The following is a 21636-nucleotide window of genomic DNA, read 5'->3' on the forward strand; positions in this document are numbered from 1 at the left end:
ATTTGTGAAAGAAAACAGGGAAAGGAAGCAAAATCAGGCAGAGGGACCCTAAGATTGCAATGTAGATTTGACAAAGTATTGGCTAACCTAGCAGAGAGACTTGGGGTAACCCATCAGGGGTGTCCTGGAGTGGCTAGAAACGGACAGATCCTAGAATCCATAATGGTGTAGGCTGCCTGAGAAGAAGATGGCCTTGACTCAAAGGCTTAAAAAAACTTTTTATTTTTTTATTTTTATTTTTTTTTAAGGGGATCATGGCTGGCTTAGTTGGTAGAGCTTGTGACTCTTGATCTCAGGGTTGTGAGTGTAAGCCCCACATTGGGTGTAGAGATTACTCAAAAATAAAATCTTTTAAAAAACCAATTTTTTTAATTAAAATTTTTGGGGATTGAGATATAATTGTTTAAAACAGTATATTAGGGTCAGATGTACAACCTAATGATTTGATATATGTATACCAAATGTATTTTTTGTATATTACAAAATCAACACAATTATATCTAGTGAACATCTATCAGCACACAGTTACATGAGAACTTTTAAGATCTACTCTATTAGCAACTTTCAAACATACAGTACTAACTACAGTCACCATGCTGTACATTATATGCTCAGGACTTGTTTATTTTGTAACTGGAAGTTTGTACCTTTTGACCACCTTCACCCATTTTACCCATACCCACCCCTGCCCCTGGCAACTGCCAGTCTGCTCTCTGTTCTGAGTTTTCTTTTGTTTTGTTTTTAGATTTCACATAAAAGTAAAATCATATAGTTTTTGTACTTCTCTGTTTATTTCACTAAGCCTAATGCCTTCAAGGTCCATCCGTGTTGTTGCAAATTCAAGATTTTCTTCTCTTTTTATGGCTAATTAATATTATATTGTATAGAGCAGTCTGGGTGGCTCAGCGATTTAGTGCTGCTTTCAGCCCAGGGTGTGATCCTGGAGACCCGGGATCAAGTCCCACGTCAGGCTGCCTGCATGGAGACTACTTCTCCCTCTGCCTGTGTCTGTGCTTCTCTCTCTCTCTCTGTGTCTCTCATGAATAAATAAATAAAATCTTTAAAAATATATATCGTATATATAAACCACATCTTCTTTACCCATTGATCCTCAATGGACACTTAGGTTGTTTCCATATCTTGGCTATTGTTAATTATGCTGCAGTGGACATAGAGGTACATATATCTTTTTGAGATAGTGATATCATTTCCTTCAGATATATACACAGCAGTAGAATTGCTGGATCATATGGTAGTTCTAGTTTAATTTTTGGAGCTATCTCCAAAAATAGGAAGAGTATATTTTCAGTGGCTTTTGATTTTTTTTTTGCAACCCACAATAAGAAATATGTTTTATATTATACCTAATAAATGCATAAATACATATAACTAAAGCAAGAGTTTTTCAAACATTACTTATCCTTATTGTGTGCAATCATGCTAATAATTCGGGGAGAGTTAGAAAACAGATACACGTAATTTCCATATTTCCTGGTTTTTAGTGCTTGTGTATAACTGTAGGACATTGTGAATATTTTCATGTTCCTACATGGTTAACACATTTTTTTCTTTTTAAAGAAAAAACTTAAAACATAACTTAAAATTAATCATTTTAAAGTATAAATCCAGTGGCTCTTTAATATTGAGGACTCTGGGTTGCAAAGCGGTTTGCGGCAGCGCAGTGAGACTGAGCCCTGCCTTAGGTCGCACGCAGTGGTGCTCTAACCAGCGCAGGTTTGGGGGGCGCCCTTCAACTCAAGGCCCAGGCAAGATGCATTTGCTGGCTGGAAGCATTGTTTCAGTTTTGTCCCCTCTTTTATGTTACTATTATAAGTTATGTTTTTGTACATTGTATACCCATTATTGTAGATTTATAATTTTTTATGAATTTCTTTTAAATTATATAGAAAAAAAACAAGCTAAAACCCCAAAACACAATAACACTGGATTTTATATGTATCTGTATAGCTGCATTTATCTGAGTTCTTGATTTCTTCTTGTTTTGCATTGTTGTCTAGTGTCCCCTCATTTCAGCTCCAAAGGCTCTCCCTTTAGCGTATCATATAGAGCAGATCTTCTAGTGACAAGCTCCTCCACCTTTTGTTTATCTGGGATTGTCTACTTTCTCCATTATTAGAGGATAGTTTTGGCAGATATAGAATTCTTGTTAGTCTTTTTCTTTCAGCACTTTTTAGTATGTCATCTTACTGCTATTTGGCCTTCATTGTTCCTCACAAGAAATTAGATGTAAATGTCATTAATTTACATTGTTATTGGTTTCTTGTATGTGACAATTCTATGCTCTCACAGCTTTCATGATTATCTTTTTGTTTTTGTCTTTTGACAGTTTGATTATCATGTGTCTTGATGTGACATCTTTGTGTTTATCCTTGGTAAGTTTTTGAACTTTTTGTATATGCATATACCTATCTTTTATTAAATTTGATAAGTTTCTGATTATTTATTGAAATATTCTTTCTTTGCCTTTCTTTCTTGGCCCCCAGTAATGAATATGTTAGTATATTTACTTGATGGTTCCTATAGCTATCTTAGGCTTATTTTTCTTCATTCTTTATGCTCTTCAAACTGAATTAAAAAAAAAGATTGTATTTATTTATTCGTGAGAGGCACAGAAAGAGAGGCAGAGGGAAAAGCAGGCTCAATCCTAGGACCCCAAGATCATGGCCTGAGCCAAAGGCAGACGCTCAACCACTGAGCCACCCAGCTATCCCCACACTGAATACTTTCCATTGATCTAACTTTAGGTTTGCTGATTCTCTCTTCTGCCTGCTCAGATCTGCTATTGTGACCCTCTAGTGAATTTTTCATTTTAGTTATTACACTATCCAGATTCACAATTTATTTTCATTCCTTTTCAAAATTTCTCTTTATTGATATTTTCTGGAAGAGTTTAGGAATGGCAATTGAAAATGCCTCTCATAAAGTTTTGCTATTTTAAATTGCCCCTTTTTTGATTTGGCATTTTCTTGGATGCTATAAGCTTTTTACTGTTTTCCAGAGTACTGACTAAGCCGATTCGAACAGTTTTTGTTTGATTGTTTGATGTGAAAAAATGGACTCTTGGAATTACCTGATTTGCCGTTTTTACTTGATCAGGCTGTCTGAGTAAAGAAAATCGTCTTATAATAAAGATGAAGAATGTCTCCTTTTACCAGATTCATTTACTCCTCACATTTTAAGGGAGTGAAATACAGAGCCATCTGTTTATATTCCACATGATTTGTTTACCTTAGGTAGATAAGATTTTTTCCTTTTCTCAGGAGATGGGGGTGTAGTGATATAAGCAGTTGTTATATAAGCACTCAGATTCATAATTTCAGGTCTCCTCTCCTATTGTGTGAGAACCTCCTTTGTATACATGTAGGCATAACCACCTGGTTCTTATCATAGCACCCCATACAGGGAGAATGGGGCTTGGGACTCCAATGTAGGTATTGCTCTAAGTAATAATAATAAGTCCTAATCCGAAAACATTGTGTTAGCCATCAGGACAGGAGAAATAAATGTAAGATTAAAATTTTATCTACCACTAAAATGGTTTCACATCCCACAGCAGTATGGGAACCATATTACAGGTTGTTCTATTACATTAATGGATCAAGGTAGCCTTCTGTTAGACAATAATATTTAAGCTGAGGCCTAAAGAATGTTAGGAGTTAGCTACGTGAAAGAAGGGAAAAATTCCTGGCAGAGCTTTCATCTGGGATGATCACATTGAGATGGAAAGAGTGCAGTGGTTTTTTAGAAGACTTAAAGGATGAAACTTAGCAGAAGAATGGTGATGGATGATGTTACAGAGAGAATTAAGAGTATGATCATTTTTAAGAAACACATTAAGAACTCTAAGGAAAAAGGAAAGACATTAAATGGTTTTAAGTAAGAGAATGACAAGGCCAGATTTGTTTTTAAAGAGATTACTTTGGCTGCAGTGTGGAGATGATCATTTTCAGATGCAGGAAATAAAAACTTAAAAAAATATTGATGGAAATAGAAGAGGCATGACTCAATGAAGTCCTTTAGCAAATAACAGAAAAGAGACCAACTTTATTTTTAATTTTTTCCCCATTTTATTTTATTTTTTAAAATTTTTACTTAAATTTAGTTAATTAACATAAAATGTATTATTGGTTTCAGAGGTAGAGGTCAGTGATTCATCAGTCTTATATAATACCAGTGCTCATTACATCATGTGCCTTCCTAATGCTCATCACCCAGTTACCCCATGCCCCACGCCATTCCCCTCCAGGGACCCTCAGTCTGTTTCCTATGATTAAGAGTCTCCTATGGTTTGTCTGTCTCTGATTTCAAAGATGTTTTATTTTTTATTTTATTGTTTTATTTTTTCCTCTCTCCCCCTATGCTCCTCTATTTTGTTTCTTAAATTCCACATGAGTGAGATGATATGACAGTTGTTTTTCTCTAGTTGACTTATTTCACTTAGCATAATATCCTCTAGTTCCATCTATGTCATTGCAAATGGTAAGATTTCATTGTTTTGGATGGCTGAGTAGTATTCCATTGTGTGTGTGTGTGTGTATATATATATATATATACACACATATTTATATACATATACATATATACACACGTATATAAATATATATATACACATCCATGACACATCTTCTTTATCCATTCATCTGTTGATGGACATCTGGGCTCTTTCCGTAGTTTGGCTACTGTGGACATTGCTGCTATAAACACTGGGGTGCAGGTGCCTCTTTGGATACATTGCATACCTAGTAGTGCAATTGCTGAAAGAGACCAACTTTAAACAGACAGGATGACTTAGGTATACTCTGCCTATAATTGGGGACAAATTAGATATTGTAATCACCTAATTTTCTTCTTTCAACTTATTGAAAGCTTGAATTTCTATTTTAGTTTGATTTTAGCTTTTCATTTAAAAATAACTAGAGATTGTTAGGAAGTTGCAAAGATAGTGTAGAAAGCCCTTGAGTAGCCGTCATCTTTTTTTTTTTTAATTTAAATTTTTGGTCGTTAACATGCAGTGCAATTTGATTTCGAGAGTAGAATCCAGTCATTTGTTACTTACATACAACACCCAGTGCTCATCATAACAAGTGCCCTCCTTAATACCCATCACCATTGTAGACCATCCTCCACCCACCCCCTTCATTTATTTTCCTCCAGCGGTTACATCTTATATAATTATAAGTATACTACAATATCAAAAATAGAAACTTGACCTTGTTACAACATGTATATAGCTCTCTGTCCATTTATCATATCTGTGGTTTTGTGTAACTACCACTACAATCAAAGTAACAAAACTATTTCATTACTAGGAAGATCATCCTCATTCTAATCTGTATAGTCACCCAAACCTGCCCCTATAACTTCCTGTCCAACAAACCTAATGTTAGTGGTTCCCTGACATCATTAGTATGTTTTCTGTTTCAATAATTTTGTCATTTCAAGAGTGTATATAAACAGATTCATCATACAACACGTTACCTTTTAATATTGACTTTTTTCCCCCAACTCAACATAATGCTCTTGGATCTGTCCAAGTTGTATCAATAGTTTGTTCACTTTTATTTATAGATGCACCCACAGTTTGTTTATCCATTCATTTATTAGTGGAGATCTGATTGTTTCCAGTTTTTTTTGTATTACAAATAAAGCTGTTATAGGAGTGCCTGGGTGGCTCCGTCAGTGAAGTGTCAGTGAATCTTAGGTCATGATCTCAGGGTCCTGGGATGGAGCCCTATGTCAGGCTCCCTACTCAGCAAGGAGTCTGCTTCTCCCTCTCCTGTAACCCTCCTCCCTGCTTGTGCTCTTGCTTGCTCTCTCTCTCAAATAAATAATTTTAAAAATTAAAAAAAAAGCTTTTATAAGCAATCATTTATACATTTTTGAGGGATTTAGTTTTCATTTTTCTGGGATAAATGCCCAGGAGTATAATTTCTAGGTCATATGGTAAGTGCATGTTTAGCTTTTTAAGAAATTGCAAATTATTTTCCAGAGTGGCCGTACCATTTTATAATCCCACCAGCAGTGTATAAGTGATTGGATTTCTAAACATTCTTACTAGCATTTGAATTTTAGAATGACCACTTTGGCTCTGTATGGGGAATTGATTAGAATGGGATGATGTTGTAGATGGGAAAACCATTTCAGAAGATTTTGTAGCGGTCAAGGTAAGACATGATAAGAGCCAAACACCAAACTTTGGAAGTGAGGGTGGACAGATTGAAGAGAGATTAAAGGAGTCTAGTTGATAGAAGTCAATGGCCATTTTAATGTGGGACCTAGGAAATGGAAAATTTTAAAACAAAACTTTCTTGTGTCTGGTTTGGGCAATTTGATGGATAATGGCACCATTCATAGAAGTAGATAATAGCAGAAAAAGTATTGCTCTTGTGCTAAGAAAATATGTTTAGTGTTGGGCTTGTTGATACTGAAGTTCCTGTGTAGCATCCATGTGGGATTGGCCAGGAGACAGCATGCTATATAGGTCTGAAAATAGCATATTCCTTGAGAGAATGGATTTTGGAGTCAGATAAACCTTGATAGTAAATCCGAGTTCTTTCTTTTACTCTTTCTGCATCTGCTGGCAAGTTATTTTACCTCCATTTTCTTGTTTATGAAATGTGATTATTGTAAGGATTAAATAAGGTAATATGTATAAAACAGCATAGGGGCCGGCATATATTAAGCAATCAGGAAATGGTAGTTGCTATTAGTTTTATAGATTTATGATTTGAATAGTGTTTTCTCTAATGTCAAGTGCCGTCCCAAAGACAAATGTGATACAGGTGAAGTGCAGTCTTTGGATTTAGCAACAATGGGACCTTGGAGGACAACAGGGCTTCAAGAGGGCAGAAGCTCAGTTATAGTAGGTTAGAAGAAGAGAAGAAGTTGAGAAGAAAATGCATGGGGATAGTCACAGAGCCTCCTCCCCTCTTCTTCACCCAAAAAACATATAAAGAGGGGCACCTGGATGACTCAGTGTTGGAGCGTCTGCCTTTGGTTCAGGTCATGATCCTGGGGTCCTGGGATGGAGTCCTGCATCAGGCTCCCCAGAGGGAGCCTACTTTTCCCTCTGCCTATGTCTCTGCCTCTCTCCGTGTCTCTCCCGAATAAATAAATGGAATCTTTAAAACAAAACAAAATGTATAAAGAAAAGAAAGTGATAGCAAGAAGTTAGAACATCTAGGGTTAAGGAAATGTTTTCTCCTCAAGGTTGGAAAGACTTGACTTTGATTAAGTGGGATTTTTTTTCTTGTAGTTAATGTTGATGAATTATTAGCCTGATACCAATGGAGGAACATTTCTTTTAGAATAAATAGCTGGGAGAAGAGAGGAGTAATTGATAAGAGATACATGTGGGTTTTTAGGTAAGGAATAGTTTTAAATTTGAAATCTTCTCATGGTTTTATTTTTGTCTGTGATGTAAGAAGAGAGATCATGGGTTAAAAGTGAGTTAGGAGGTATTGAGGTATTTAATCTTCACCATAATTCCTCTGTGAGAAGAGTGAATATATTTTAGAACAACACTAATGGAAAATGTGAGGGCTAATGAGAGAAAGAACGATTGCTGGAGCATATTGAGCATCAGGCTAAAGTTGGAATCAGGATTTGTAGTAGCACCAATCTGCAGTATTGGCAAATCTTGTTTCTAACAAATTTGGTAAGAATAAAGGAAGAAGCTACATAAAGCTACATAGAAGCTATGATGCAGCCAACTTGAAGTCAAGGATTTGAAATGGAACTAGTTTATTAAAGAGTCTCCAGTTAGGAAGTTAACAAGAAATGGTTTGATTTTCCCAATTCCTTTTTCCAATTGCGGTCTGTCAAATATCTCTTTCTCTAAATAGTTGCCACCTTGAAAACATCTTGGCCTAATTCAGCCACCTGAAAATCCTTGCCACTCAAAGAAACCATAATATACCATCTTCTTCCCAATTTGGGCACATATGCCTAAAATCTTACTGTAGTCTTGCTGCCTCCATTTGTACCAAAATGATTCCTAAGAAATAGATTAGGAATGAAGGAATGAGATGCTGACTGATTTGGTTTCTTTTTTACTGACTCATCTAATTCCACAGTGAGTGTCTACAAGGGCCAAGATGGCATGAGACCCAGATCTAATATTTAGCCTGGGGGTACCTGTAACTTTTCAACAATCAACTGGAGTGAACCCTGGAGTCCTGCTTGGTGATACATAAACTGGTCAGTGTCTTCTTTCTTGTTTCTGACTATTATGCCAATTGACCTAACTTCTTGGCCAGCTTTTATAAATTATAGTTTGTCTTTGAAGACTCAGACCTGTCTCATATCCCCTAAGGTCCAATGTAAACAGATACCTGCATAACTCTTGAGTTCCTTCAATTACTTCATCACACACTATTAGTTCACACACACAATTAGTTCATCACACACTATCTTCCTAGCTCCTAGACCATAGTGGAGCCTATATAATTTGTTTTAGAATATTCCCAAGTTTGTCTTCAGCCATATTTGCCAGTGAGTAGATCTTTGCAAATAAAATCTATAGACACTGTAAGTGATGGCTCAGCTGCACTGAAGGCGGCTCTAAGGTTGTCCTATAGTTTGACTCCACCTTGTGGTTAAATGGGTGGCTGCACTTAGAACCTCTTAATGCTGGTATTGTCTGTTGCCAGTAGGTCTTGTAAGTTGATTAAACACAATTTTGCTCAGCCACCGCCCCCCCACCAACCGCCCCACCCCGTGGATCTGGATCTGGTTTACACTGACTAGGTTGGTTCAATAAGTTAAAGGGAAACTCTTTCCCTATGCCTCAAGGAAGATTTCACTTTGATTTCCCACAGATATTTCAAATTCAACATCTTCAGAATACAACATTGCATCATTCTGCCTACCCTCACCCCTCTATACCTCCTCCCTGCCCTTACCCCCTTTCCTTCTGTAAATGCCACCCTTAAACTCTCTCCTCCTCTGGTCTTTATCTCAGTGAAAGACAGAGTATCCATTGCTGAAAATTAGAGGCTTAAGAGCAATTCTGATTCTTTTCTCCTCTCCCATTCATTTCTTTATTCTGCCTCTCAATTCAAAATGGCCTTGAATTTTCTTTTTCCTCGTTCTTCTGCTACTGTCAGAGTTATGACTTTTAGTACTTTTGACGCAAACCACTGCAGTTGTTTGTTTCTATCATTTTGCCCATTTTATTGCCTTGCTGATATCAAATTTTCCTTTATTGTTGTCTTCACTTTGATCTGAAACTCATACTTGAAATACTTTAGTATCTCTGCAGAGCTTACAGGGTAAAGCCATCCTTGAGGTGGCTTAAAAAGTACCCTATGAGTTGGCATTTGTCTACTTCTGAGCCTCCTCTTCAATCACTCCTCACTTCACCCTTCTAGTATAGTTCTTAGAATACAGTGAGCATTTTGTTTCATGCTTCTGGGCACCCATTCATGCTGTTCCCTTTTGTTTAGGAACAAACATCTGTAGATCTTTCTCTTAGGCTTGTTCAGGTTCACTAGAGGCTTCTGGAAAACTTCCACAGGGAATGTATCTGTTTGGGCCTCCAGGAAGCAGTTGGATCACTCCACCTGCAGTGCATAATGGAAGGGTGCCTTGAGGGGAATTAAATGAGAGGAATATTTACAAACAGGACCCTTCAAGGGATGGTGAAATACCCAAAGATGAAAAACAGAGATAAAGGTTTTATCTCCCCCAGGCCTAAAGATGCTAGGAGAAAGAACAGTGTTACTGGAACCTGGAGAGATCTGTAACTGGATATGAGAGGACAACCAATGGTTGCTGTGTTTGAAAACAGAGGAACGCAGCCACTGTCGAAAGTGTGTGGTGGTGTTGGGGGACAGAGTAGAATACATAGCCCAACCCCTCTCTCCTTCCACCTTTTTTTATTCTGCTGGAGCCTCTCTTTGGCTGATTTTAAGTCAAAGCCAAAGGCATAAGAAGCCTTATAGATATCCTCCCAGAGTAAGGCAGAGATTGGTGGAGAGCTAAACAGAGAACAGTCAGCATAGAGTATAAACTTGCCTGCTATTGGTCTGTGAGAGGACCATGGGGGGAGAGCTAGGGAATAATTCACCTTTCAATATGAAGACTTTCAGTTCATCTGTTTTTGGAGGCAAGTAATCCCTTAGCTTTAACGGGTGTCCCCAAGTCTTAGGCTGGGAAGGTAAGAGAAGCTTTTTTTTTTTTTTTTAAATGTAGATTCTCAACCATTTTTCCTGTTTTCAGCTCAGTTCAACACTTTGCCTTCAGATATACCTGGAGCATTATTATAATTCCTGAAATTTTCTGAGATTTACAATATAAATCAACTTGATTCTTACTAGCTTCCTTAGTAGGTTAGGTTAGGTCTCTGTTATCTCTTGTCTACTAGGTCAGTTCTCACTGAAACATTTCACTAAAGACATTAGCTTTCTTATTTTGGGTCAGGAAACAAAACTGCCATCTACTCTAGAGGGAGACATCATTTCTATCTTTCAAAACTGTTTTCTATACAAACATTCTGAATAGATATGCTGGAACAAAAGCTGTCAATGCCTCTTTACAACATATGCAGAAACACAAGGGATTGCTAGAAAATTGTCTTTCCACAGTAAGCAGGAAAGAGTCAATTCATGGATTGGCCACTTTTGAAAAGAGGAATACTTTTCTAAATTTCTGGTTGGTAGAGACCTCATATCTCTTCAGAAACCGTGGTAAAGTATGCATTATTTTCTTACTCCTTTTCAGGCCATCTGTTTCATGATCAGAATTTAAGTGCTTTCCCTCATGGAAATTCCATCTGTCTCATAATACAATTTCTCTCAGACTCCAGCATTGAAATGCTCATCTGTCGTAGTTTTTGGTATTGATGTGATTTTGTGTGTGTGTGAGTGTATGTGTGTTTGTGTGTATAGGTGACTTCTTAAGGTATTTAACTAGAAATTTGGGAAAGGCTATATAGAAAGAATAAGTAAAAGGTTAGGAAAACCTTTCTCTTTCTTTGTGGCCAAATTTCACTTTGGATTAGCTTTCTTATTATGTTTTGCTGGAAACCTGTTAAGGTAGAATGTCAGCTGTATAACCAGCAGTGTTATTTTCAGTAAAAATGACTCTGGTGAATTCACCTAGACTAGCAGAGTTGTGAACTATAAATTTCTGGAGTGAACCCAAAACTTTGGGCTTTTCTAAATAACTCATTGTCTTTTGGGGGGTTCCTAGAAGTTATGTTCATGAATATTTGTTCCTACTGGGACATGGGAGTTTCTAACCCAGGATGACCATTGTACATGTCCATGTGGATCTCATTCTCTTCCACTTGAACTGTTAATTGGTAGTGGTCAATGAAGACAAGCTCCTGGACTGATAGATTGCTTTGAGGATTCCTATTTGAAGGCAATGTCTGATATTACATTTCTGACATGCTTTTTGTCCTTGTATCCTTTGGTTCCAAGTGTAAGCTACTCTGGTCTTATGAGTCTAAATATCTAGATGAACTCAGAGGTGAGCAAAAGGGAGTACTGCTGAGCATTTTTAAAAAAGATATAGTTTTAAAAAGAGAAGTCTGATCTTAGTTTGTAGTGTACTTTAGAACCACCATACTACAATGGAATATTACTCAGCCATTAGAAACGACAAATACCCACCATTTGCTTCGATGTGGATGGAACTGGAGGGTATTATGCTAAGTGAAATAAGTCAATCGGAGAAGGACAAACATTATATGGTCTCATTCATTTGGGGAATATAAAAAATAGTGAAAGGGAATAAAGGGGAAAGGAGAAAAATAAGTGGGAAATATCAGAAAGAGAGACCGAACATGAAAGACTCCTAACTCTGGGAAACGAACTAGGGGTGGTGGAAGAGCAGGTGGGCGGGGGTGGGGGTGACTGGGTGGCGGATACTGAGGTGGGCACTTGACGGGATGAGCACTGGGTGTTATTCTGTATGTTGGCAAATTGAACACCAATAAAAAATAAATTTATTAAAAAAAAGAACCACCATACTGATCCAAGGACAAGATTCCCTTCTATTAATCATTATCTGCAGAGAAAATTCCCAAATTTCTTTTTTTTAATAATAAATTTATTTTTTATTGGTGTTCAATTTGCCAACATACAGAATAACACCCAGTGCTCATCCCGTCAAGTGCCCCCCTCAGTGCCCATCACCCATTCACCCCCACCCCGCCCCCCGCCCTCCTCCCCTTCCACCACCCCTAGTTCGTTTCCCAGAGTTAGGAGTCTTCATGTTCTGTCTCCCTTTCTGATATTTCCTTCCCACTTCTTCTCCCTTCCCTTCTATTCCCTTTCACTATTTTTTATATTCCCCAAATGAATGAGACCATATATTTGTCCTTCTCCGATTGACTTATTTCACTCAGCATAATACCCTCCAATTCTATCCACATCAAAGCAAATGGTGGGTATTTGTCGTTTCGAATGGCTGAGTAATATTCCATTGTATACATAGACAACATCTTCTTTATCCATTCATCTTTCGATGGACACCGAGGCTCCTTCCACAGTTTGGCTATTGTGGACATTGCTGCTATAAACATCTGGGGGCGGGTGTCCCAGCAGAAAATTTCCAAATTTCAAACAACTTTTATTTGTTGGAGTTGCTCCTCGGGAAGATCAGGAAAACACTAGAGTAATACTAATTACTCAACAGGACATTTGACATGGACTTCTTAAATTTGAGAACATGGGGTGATAATGCATAATTTCTGAAATAACTGGCTGAATGATGCCACTAGTGGTTGTTTTGACAGCTTTCTCTGCTCCAACCTGTGAGACTTAATATTAATAAAATCCCCCCCTGTTTTATTGAGAAATAATTGACATTACTGTATAAATTTAAGGCATACAGTACAATGATTTGATTTACATGTGTTGTAAAAATGATTACTAATAAGTTCAGCTGGCATCTATCATCTCATATAGATAAAATGAAATGCAGGAAGAAAAGGAAAAAAATTTCCTTCTGATGAGAACTTTTAGGATTAACTCTCAACAACTTTTCAACATGTCATACAGCAGTATTAACTGCAGTCACCATTTTGTTCATTATATCCTAATACTTACCTATCTAATTTTTTAAAGATTTTATTGATTTATTCATGAGAGACACAGGCGGAGGGAGAAGCAGGCTCCATGCAGGGAGCCCGTTGTGGGACTTGATCCCGGGACTCCAGGATCACACCCTTGGCTGAAGGCAGGCACTAAACCTCTGAGTCACCGAGGCATCCCTACTTACCTATCTTATAACTGAAAGTTTGTAACTTGACTGCCTTCTTCCAATTCCCTCCTTCCCTACCCTCCACCTGTAGTGACCATAAGTCTGAACTCTTTTTAATGTAAACTCATAAACTTGTTAAAAAAGATTTTATTCATTTATTCATAAGAGATACACAGAGAGAGGCAGAAACATAGGCAGAGCGAGAAGCAGGCTCCCTGCAGATAGCCTAATGCGGAACTCGATCACAGGACCCCGGGATCACCACCTGAGCCAAAGGCAGATGCTCAATCACTGAGTCACCCAGGTTCCGAACTCATAAACTTTTATGTAAACTTTTAGATTCCAATTGTAAGTAAGATGATATAGTATTTGTCTTTATCTGACTTACTTCATTTAGCATAATGCCTTTAAGGTCCATCTATATTGCTACAAGTGGTAGGATTTCCTCATTTTTAAGTGGCTGCGATATTTATTTATTTATTTATTTATTTATTTATTTATTTATTTATTTATTTATTTATTTATTCCTTCATTCATTCTTTATCCACTCATATCCACTCAATGGACACTCAAGTTTTCTCATGTCTTGGCTACTGTAAATAATGCTGCTATGAACATGAGGGTGCAAATATCTTTTCAAGCTAATGTTTTCATTTCTTTTGGATATAGTCCCAGCAGTGGAATTGCTGGATCATATGGTAGTTCTATTTTTAATTTTTTGAGGACTTTTCTATAATGGCTGTACTAATTTACAATCCCTGCAGTAGTACACAAGTGTTCTCTTTTCTCTAGATCCATGCCAGTATTTGTTATTGCTTGTCTTTTTGATAATGGCCATTGTAACAGGCAAGAGGTGATATACCACACTGTGGTTTAAATATACATTTCCCTAATGACTTGTACATCTTTTCATGTACCTGTTGGTCTTTTATATATCTTTTTTGGAAAATATCTATTCAGGTCCTTTGCCCATTTTTAATTGGGTTTTGTTTTTTGCTATTAAGTTGTATGAAGTTTTTAAAATATATATTTTGAATATTAACCCTTATCAGATGTATGGTTGCAATTTTTTTGTTGTTGTTCTATGGGTTGTCTTTTCACTTTGTTGATGGTTTCTGTTGCTTTACAAAAGCTTTTTAGTTTGATGTAGTCCTACTTGTTTGTTTTTTTTATTTTTTAAAGATTTTATTTATTTATTTATGAGAGACATAGAGAGAGACACAGGCAGAGGGGGAAGCAGGTTCCATGAAGGGAGCCTGACGTGGGACTTGATCCTGGGTCTCCAGAATCATACCCCAGGCTGAAGGTGGCGCTTATTTTGATTTGATTGTTTATGCTTTAGGTCTCACATCCAGAAAAATGATTATCAAGACCCATGTCAAGGCTTTTTCCCCATATTTTTTTCTAGGAGCTTTATGGCTTTAGGTCTTCCATATAAGTTTTTAATCCATTTAGAGTTAATTTTTGTGAGCGGTGAAAGATAGAGGTCCAGTTTCATTTTTTTATGTGTGAATATACAGTGGTCCTAGCACAATTTACTGAAGAAACTGTCTTTTTTCCTTTGAGTATTCTTTGTTCCCTTGTCACATATTAGTTGACCAACATTTTTATTAAAGATTTTGATGAGGATGATAAAGAAAGGCAAATCAAATGTGCTACCACTGTAACTCTAGGGTAGAGGGCAAACATATGATAAAATCAGGATTTAAAATGTCTTCAAGACTCTTGAGTATTGGTCCTTGTGTACAGAGCTTTTTTTGGTCACAGAGATAGAAATATATCCCAATATAATTTTGGGGGAAATCCAAGTGTTTCACTTTATGAACTTTAAAACATTATTCTGAGAAGTGGTCAATAAGCCTCACCAGACTTCCAATGTGATATGTTTGGAGATAGGACGTTTAGGAAGTGATAAAGGTTAAATGAGATCATTTGAATGCGATGCTAATCCAAAAGAACTAGTGTCCTTATAAGAGCGGTAAAGAACACCAGAGCCTTTTCTCTCCATGCCACAGAGGAATGACTATATGAGGATGCAACAAGAATGCGGCCATCTGTAAGTCAGGAAGAGAGCTCTCATCAGAAACTAAATTGACTGGCATATTGATGTAGGACATCTAGACTCCAGAACTGTGAGAAATTTCTGTCATTTAAGCTACCCAGTCTGTGGTATTTTGTTATGGCAGCCTAAGCAGACTAAGGATTAAGAAAAAATAGGAAGAGAAAGAGGAGAAGCATAAAGGGGTGTGCAAAAAATTGGTGGTGGTGGGGTGATGGATATATGTTTATTGTTTTGATTCCATTCAATCTATACACCAACTTGGGGAGAACTGACATGTTAACAATATTGCTTCCAATAGATGAACTTCATACATGCCCGCTTGTTTATATCCTCTTTAATTCTTAATTCTTAATTAGGGCTGTTAGGCTAATTATATCTGTATTATCTACCCCTACTAAAAGTAACCTGAAAAAAAGGTGGAAGATTCAGTCTTCTTTCCAGGAAGAGTTGGCGATCATGGTCTTAATTTCTTTGTGAAAAATATATCAGGGTTTTGGTTGGCAATTTATTTAGTCAATAATAAATGCAACTATCTGTAGGAGTCATTCATTGATTTGCCTCTCTGGTATCCTTTAACCTCCTTTTGGTAACAATATCTAGAATCTAGTCTTTTTGTTTTTAGAATCTAGTCTTTTCCCACCCTTAGTACAAGATATTTCTAAATGGTGCTTCACCTCTGGCTCTAGGGATGAAGTAGGTGACCAAGGGTTTCATCAGTCAATGTATTGCACTGCCTGGTCAGTATTTGGTTCAGAGTGGATTTCAATCTAGTAAAACCCCTTGGCTTCTTAATTATGTGAACTCATTGTCCCTTTACTCCTTAAGCCAGTTTAAATTGGCTTTTGTCACTTAACTCATATGTAACTCAAAAATGCATGTAATATTTGACAGCATTACTGGAAGCATTCGGAATAAATGCAGTGATTGATATCCCTGTCCTGTTCTGGACCCTATATATTAGTCCTGGAGTATTATGTTTGTTACAGAATGCCATTCTCAAAGAAGGAGGTAGAGGAAGAAGAGGAGGAAAAAAAGGGAGAAGAGAAAAAAGATAGTTATAAGTGGCCAATGAAAATGAAAATATGTTCAATCTTTCAAACAAATAAGTGAACAAAAACAGCAATGAGGCAGCCCATTTGACAACCATATTGATAAAGATTAAACTGTGATTATGCTCAGTGCTGGTGAGGGCACTTACCTACACAGTTGTTAGAAATAGAAATGTTTACAACTTTTCTAGAGGAAAATTCGATAATAAGTATTAAAGTTTTAAATGTACATATTCTTTGAGCCAACAACCCTACTTTTGGAATTATTTATTCTAAATAAATAATTGCACATGTATGCAATAATATATGTACAGGATAAGTGAAATATTGTTTATACCACTTAAATGAAAAATTATCTAAATGTTTTCCATATATAATTGGTTAAATAAAAAAATGGTACCTTACACAGATGAATCCTTAGAACTGGTCAGAGAGCCATTAATACTGATGAGAGATGTAGAGGTTTTTCTGTGGAAAGAAGTCCATGATTATTTTTAAGTTAAGAAGCAAAACAAATTAAATAACAGTAATTGTATTATAATCCCACTTATTTGAACATATTTTTGATGCATTTTAAAATTTTGAAAAGATATTCTTTGAATTAGCCAGTAACTCCTAGGGTGGCAAATTCAACTAAAATTAGTTTATATAGAAAAGGAGATTTGTTGAAAGGACTGAAGTAGCTCACACTAAAATAAATTACTTTAAGACTACTTAAAAATAAAACTTAAAAAAAAAATGAGGAGACTGGCTGGCTCAGTAGGTGGACTGTGCAACTCCTGATCTCTGGAGATGTCATTTTAGCCCCATATTGTGTGTAGAGATTACTTAAAAATAAAATCTTTTAAAAAAAGAAAAAAAGAATTTGCTTTAAGAAGCAAGGAAATTTTAGGGAATTCAGGGACCAGATAATGGAACCTGAATACTTCCAGCCTTCCCCCCACCCCTGTCTTTCATCTCTTTGTTTATCTTATTTTAGCTTCATTCTTTTATTGCAGACAGGATTTCTCCATGTTGTGGGGAACATAGCTGCCAGCTACTTCTACAGATACGCATTGTACAACTCTAAAACCAGAGTGGGGAAAAAAGATTCCTCTTTTGAACTTCCCACTTTGAAAATCTCAGGAAAGGATTCTGATTAGCCTTGTATCCTATGCTCACATTTTTAACCAGTGTTACCATGAGGGTGAGAATCTACAATTTGCTAGAGTGTTGTCATGGAAGTAGACTGCTTCCATAGCATGGACGTGGCCACTGAGGTATAGTTGTGAACTGGATAGCCATCTCAATTGTGTCTATCATATACATTAAAATCTCAACTATAGTTATTTTGAGGATGTGGAATTAGGAGGGAGGCTTTTACATATATGTTATATACACTATATTAAAATTTTTTACGGTAATAATATATTACTTTCATATGGAGTAAAACAAAGTTATTCTAATTTTGAAACAAAAAGATAAATGATAAGGACTTACTACTGAACTCTACTGAAAAGAAGATTCAGAGGAACATAATAGTTCTGTTTAAATATTTACTGGCTACCTTGTAGAAACATATTTGTATAGCCCCAAGGAATGATGCATGGCCCAATGGGTTAGAACTAGAAAGAGTGATTGGAGGCCCTGAAGAGGTGTTGGCTACACAAGAATTTTCAAAGTTAGAATTTTCTTTTTTTTTTAAGATTTTATTTATTTATTTATTCATGAGAGACACACAGAGAGAGACAGAGACATAGGCAGAGGGAGAAGCAGGCTTCCTGTGGATAACCTGATGTGGAACTCGATCCCAGAACTCCGGGAGCCCAAATTGAGCCAAAGGCAGATGCTCAACCCCTGAGCCACCTAGGTGCCCTCAAAGTTAGAATTTTCTAAAAATGGAGTGCATTGTCTCAAGAAATACTAACTACATAAACTGCATACACTGCATTATGTAGACTTTCTTGTTCTCTGGCTTCTAGTTGGTTTAGGCAACCAGCAAGAGGTTGTAGGATGTGAGGAGGGAGAGAGGAGAGATCAAAGCATTTCTTCCTTCTCTCTGTCCTTGCCTTAGAGCTGTGTACTGGCTGTGGTTGAAGCTCTACAGCTGTAGGCTTCCATTTTCCCAACTCGTCCTTCACTCCAGCTCCAGCTTGTCCCTTCAGGCCTAGAAGTGTTAACAGTCCCAGAGTGCTCAACATCCCTGTTGAATCTCTTAACTCTTTTCATACATCTGTGGATAGTCTGTTTATTAAAATATCTTCAAACCTTAGCTGAGTGTCTTCTGTTTCCTGCTGAGACCTATACTCTAGGAACTAAGGTATATTAGTATACTCTTTCATAGGAAGAGAAGTAATTACTCACTCTCATTAAAAAAGAAGCTTCCTGACAGATGATATGAAGTGTCAAAGTTTTTTCCTTTGGAAGTCTTTGCAAAATAAGTGGAATCTTCTCTTTGGAATGGTTTATGTCTGTTTAATAGGTGAGATTAAAATATGAATAACTGTCATATGCATGCGTACTCAAATAGTTGTTCAATGGTCCTGCTCAGCTGTTTCAGTGCTCTTGTGCAGTTTAAAAGTAAATAAAAATGTTTTTTGCTGTTTTTGTTTTAAAAATGTCTCCTCCTCCCATTTTATAAAAAAATCTGAGGTCATCTTTTTTTTTTTTTTTTTAAAGATTTTATTTATTTATTCATGATAGTCACAGAGAGAGAGAGAGGCAGAGACACAGGCAGAGGGAGAAGCAGGCTCCATGCACCGGGAGCCCGATGTGGGATTCGATCCCGGGTCTCCAGGATCGCGCCCTGGGCCAAAGGCAGGCGCCAAACCGCTGCGCCACCCAGGGATCCCAAATCTGAGGTCATCTTAAAGAAGAATCTTGTTGAGGTGTTTCCTTAGGTTTTCTTTACGATTATCTAATTTTGGCAGTTGAAAACAGAACAAATATAAAATTTATTTCAGCTGGGATTTGGGGATTTTCTTCTGCAGGTGTTTTTATTCCTTTGGAAAATAGAAGCCATGGCCGTATGAATGGCAAGGTTCAAATAGTGAGTGTGTTTTTGTTCAGTGTATATACATATAAAGGTAATTTCATTCTTATCCACATATTACAGAGATGAATGCACTGATGTATTAAACTGGTGGTTGAACCAATAGAAGTTTTCTTTCATATTTCTGCCTCTGTCCTAGGAGAAAATATGCAATAATGTAGTCTCTCTGCCTTTCATGAAACAGTCTTGAAAATCATCACCCTTGCTCCCTCTTTGACCCAGTCCTAAGTTAGGTGATGAGTAATAAAAAGCTCAACACTTACCATAGTCTAAGTTTACTGTGGTGAGCCTTATATCTATTCTATTAAGATGACTTTTTCAGAGCTAAACTTACTTTTATGATTCTCTTAAGGATAGGAAAGATGGGAACTAGAGTAGTAAGCCATGGTCTTTCATATACCACATCTAAAGGAACAAATGCCAAGCACTTAAGGATTTGCTACCTTTGGGACAGTAGTTTTTGGCTTTCTTCTAGTTTTACTTTTGCCCACTCTTACTGAACTGAGCCTGGTGGGAGTGTGGGTAGGAGAGGAGATATGTAAGGTTACCAGAGGAAGAAGAATCAGAGAGAATCACAAGGGATGTGTGGGGAAGGGAGGGAAAGGAGCAACTTTATCTGGAATTGAGCATTATGCATTAGTTTGTCTCAATCAACCAGTGTCTGATTAAACATGGTTACCAACCTCCAATATCTGTGATTCTTGGTTGGATTTTACCTTTTGGGCCAATATACCCTAAATATACAGGGCATGGTAGAATAGGAACCCTGAGGAACTACAGCGATGTATTTGTATTATTGTAGTCTTGCAGAATACACCATTCCTGTGATTATAGAAATAGTCAGCAGCTATTTCCTGATTTGGTTCCATGAGGCATAAACCCGAGGACCCTTAGATTAGCTCATGAACAAGTGATGTTTCTGGATGTCAATCCATCTTTGTGTCTTACAATCTAGTATCTTAGAATCTAGTGTCTAAGACGGCTTCATTTGGGGTTCCTGTCTGGTAGGTACTGTTTAAGATCAGCATGATCTTCTATCTCTAAATGATAACTAGTGCTCCCTACACATGAATGGTAGACTATGATTTTGATCCATCTTGACTTACAGAATGTAGTTAATCTCATGGAACCTTATTTTCTGCCTGCTTCCTTTTCTTTGTTACAGTACAGGATTTCTAGGGTACAGGTGTTGTGGTGAAGCTTATACACCTCCTGTAAGACCTAGAGGCTGAGATTTCATGACTTTACCACAGAGTGGTAGGCAGGGACACACACCAGCCACATTTTTGGCAGTATTAGTTTACTATGGCTGCTGTAACAAACTGTTGGTTTAAAGCCACATAATATATATATATATATTTTTTACAGTTCTAAAGTCAGAAGTCCAGAGTCAGTTTCACTGGACTAAGGGTAAGGTATAAGCAGGGCTAGTTCCTTCTGGAAGCTCTGAAGGGAGAATCTGTTGCTCTGCCCTTTTCAGTTTCTAGTGGTCATCAGTATTCCTTGGTTTGTGGCCCCTCCTCCATTGTCAATGTATATTACTGTAATCTTTGCTTCCATCATTATATTGCCTTCTCCTTTGACTCTGACTCCTCTTGCATCCCTTTTCAAAGAACCACCATGATTACACTACTCCTCCAGCTGCTTTCCTCATCCAATAATCTGAGATATTTTCTTCTCTCAAGATCCTTTGCTAGAGTGGATTAGTTTGGCCTTAGGTACATGGTGAGTGGTTACTGAGTTGGAAAATGCTTTCTTTTCTGTTTCAGTTAGAAAAAGAATAAAAAATAGTTAATATTCATATGGAATGGATAATAATATTAATTTATAGGCTTGTTCCAGGGCTGTTTTAAGTCTCATGTCTTTTGTCATAACATAGTTTAAGTAGATATGGACCATCTTGACATTCTGAACTATATTACTTTAATGATGTCATGTTAATTGCATTGGATTTGCAAGAGATAGCTAGGACAGTGGTGGCGTTGGCAAGACATGTACTCTCTAGAATGAAGAGGACAAATCCTATGAAGATTCAAGTGCCTACCACATCTATAAATATTTTAGAGGCCTATTGATCAGTGGTATGCCTGGATATCTCCTAGAAGTAAAATACAAATTATTGTATCATGTATCTCCTATATAAAAAGGAAGCACAATACCTGGTGAACCTCTGAGTTCTGGAGGCAGCATAATTCTAGTCCTAGGGATAATTTTCTGGCTCATATACATAAAAGGCTTCCAACTTTAAAGAGGATCTATAG

At 37.0% G+C, this 21636-nt stretch overlaps 1 long non-coding RNA gene across 2 annotated transcripts in view; it reads left to right on the forward strand.

The window, feature by feature from the left end:
- The window catches only part of LOC144320525 (uncharacterized), a 121021-nt gene that overhangs the window by 3082 nt on the left and 96303 nt on the right, over positions 1–21636 (forward strand). For both annotated transcript variants that reach the window (XR_013386154.1, XR_013386155.1), the window contains exons 2-3: positions 2348–2393; positions 8097–8220. This is a non-coding gene — a long non-coding RNA (uncharacterized LOC144320525). The remainder of the gene's footprint in view (positions 1–2347; positions 2394–8096; positions 8221–21636) is intronic.

Source organism: Canis aureus, chromosome 9 (genome assembly GCF_053574225.1).
Source record: "Canis aureus isolate CA01 chromosome 9, VMU_Caureus_v.1.0, whole genome shotgun sequence".
Classification (NCBI taxonomy): Eukaryota; Metazoa; Chordata; class Mammalia; order Carnivora; family Canidae; genus Canis; species Canis aureus.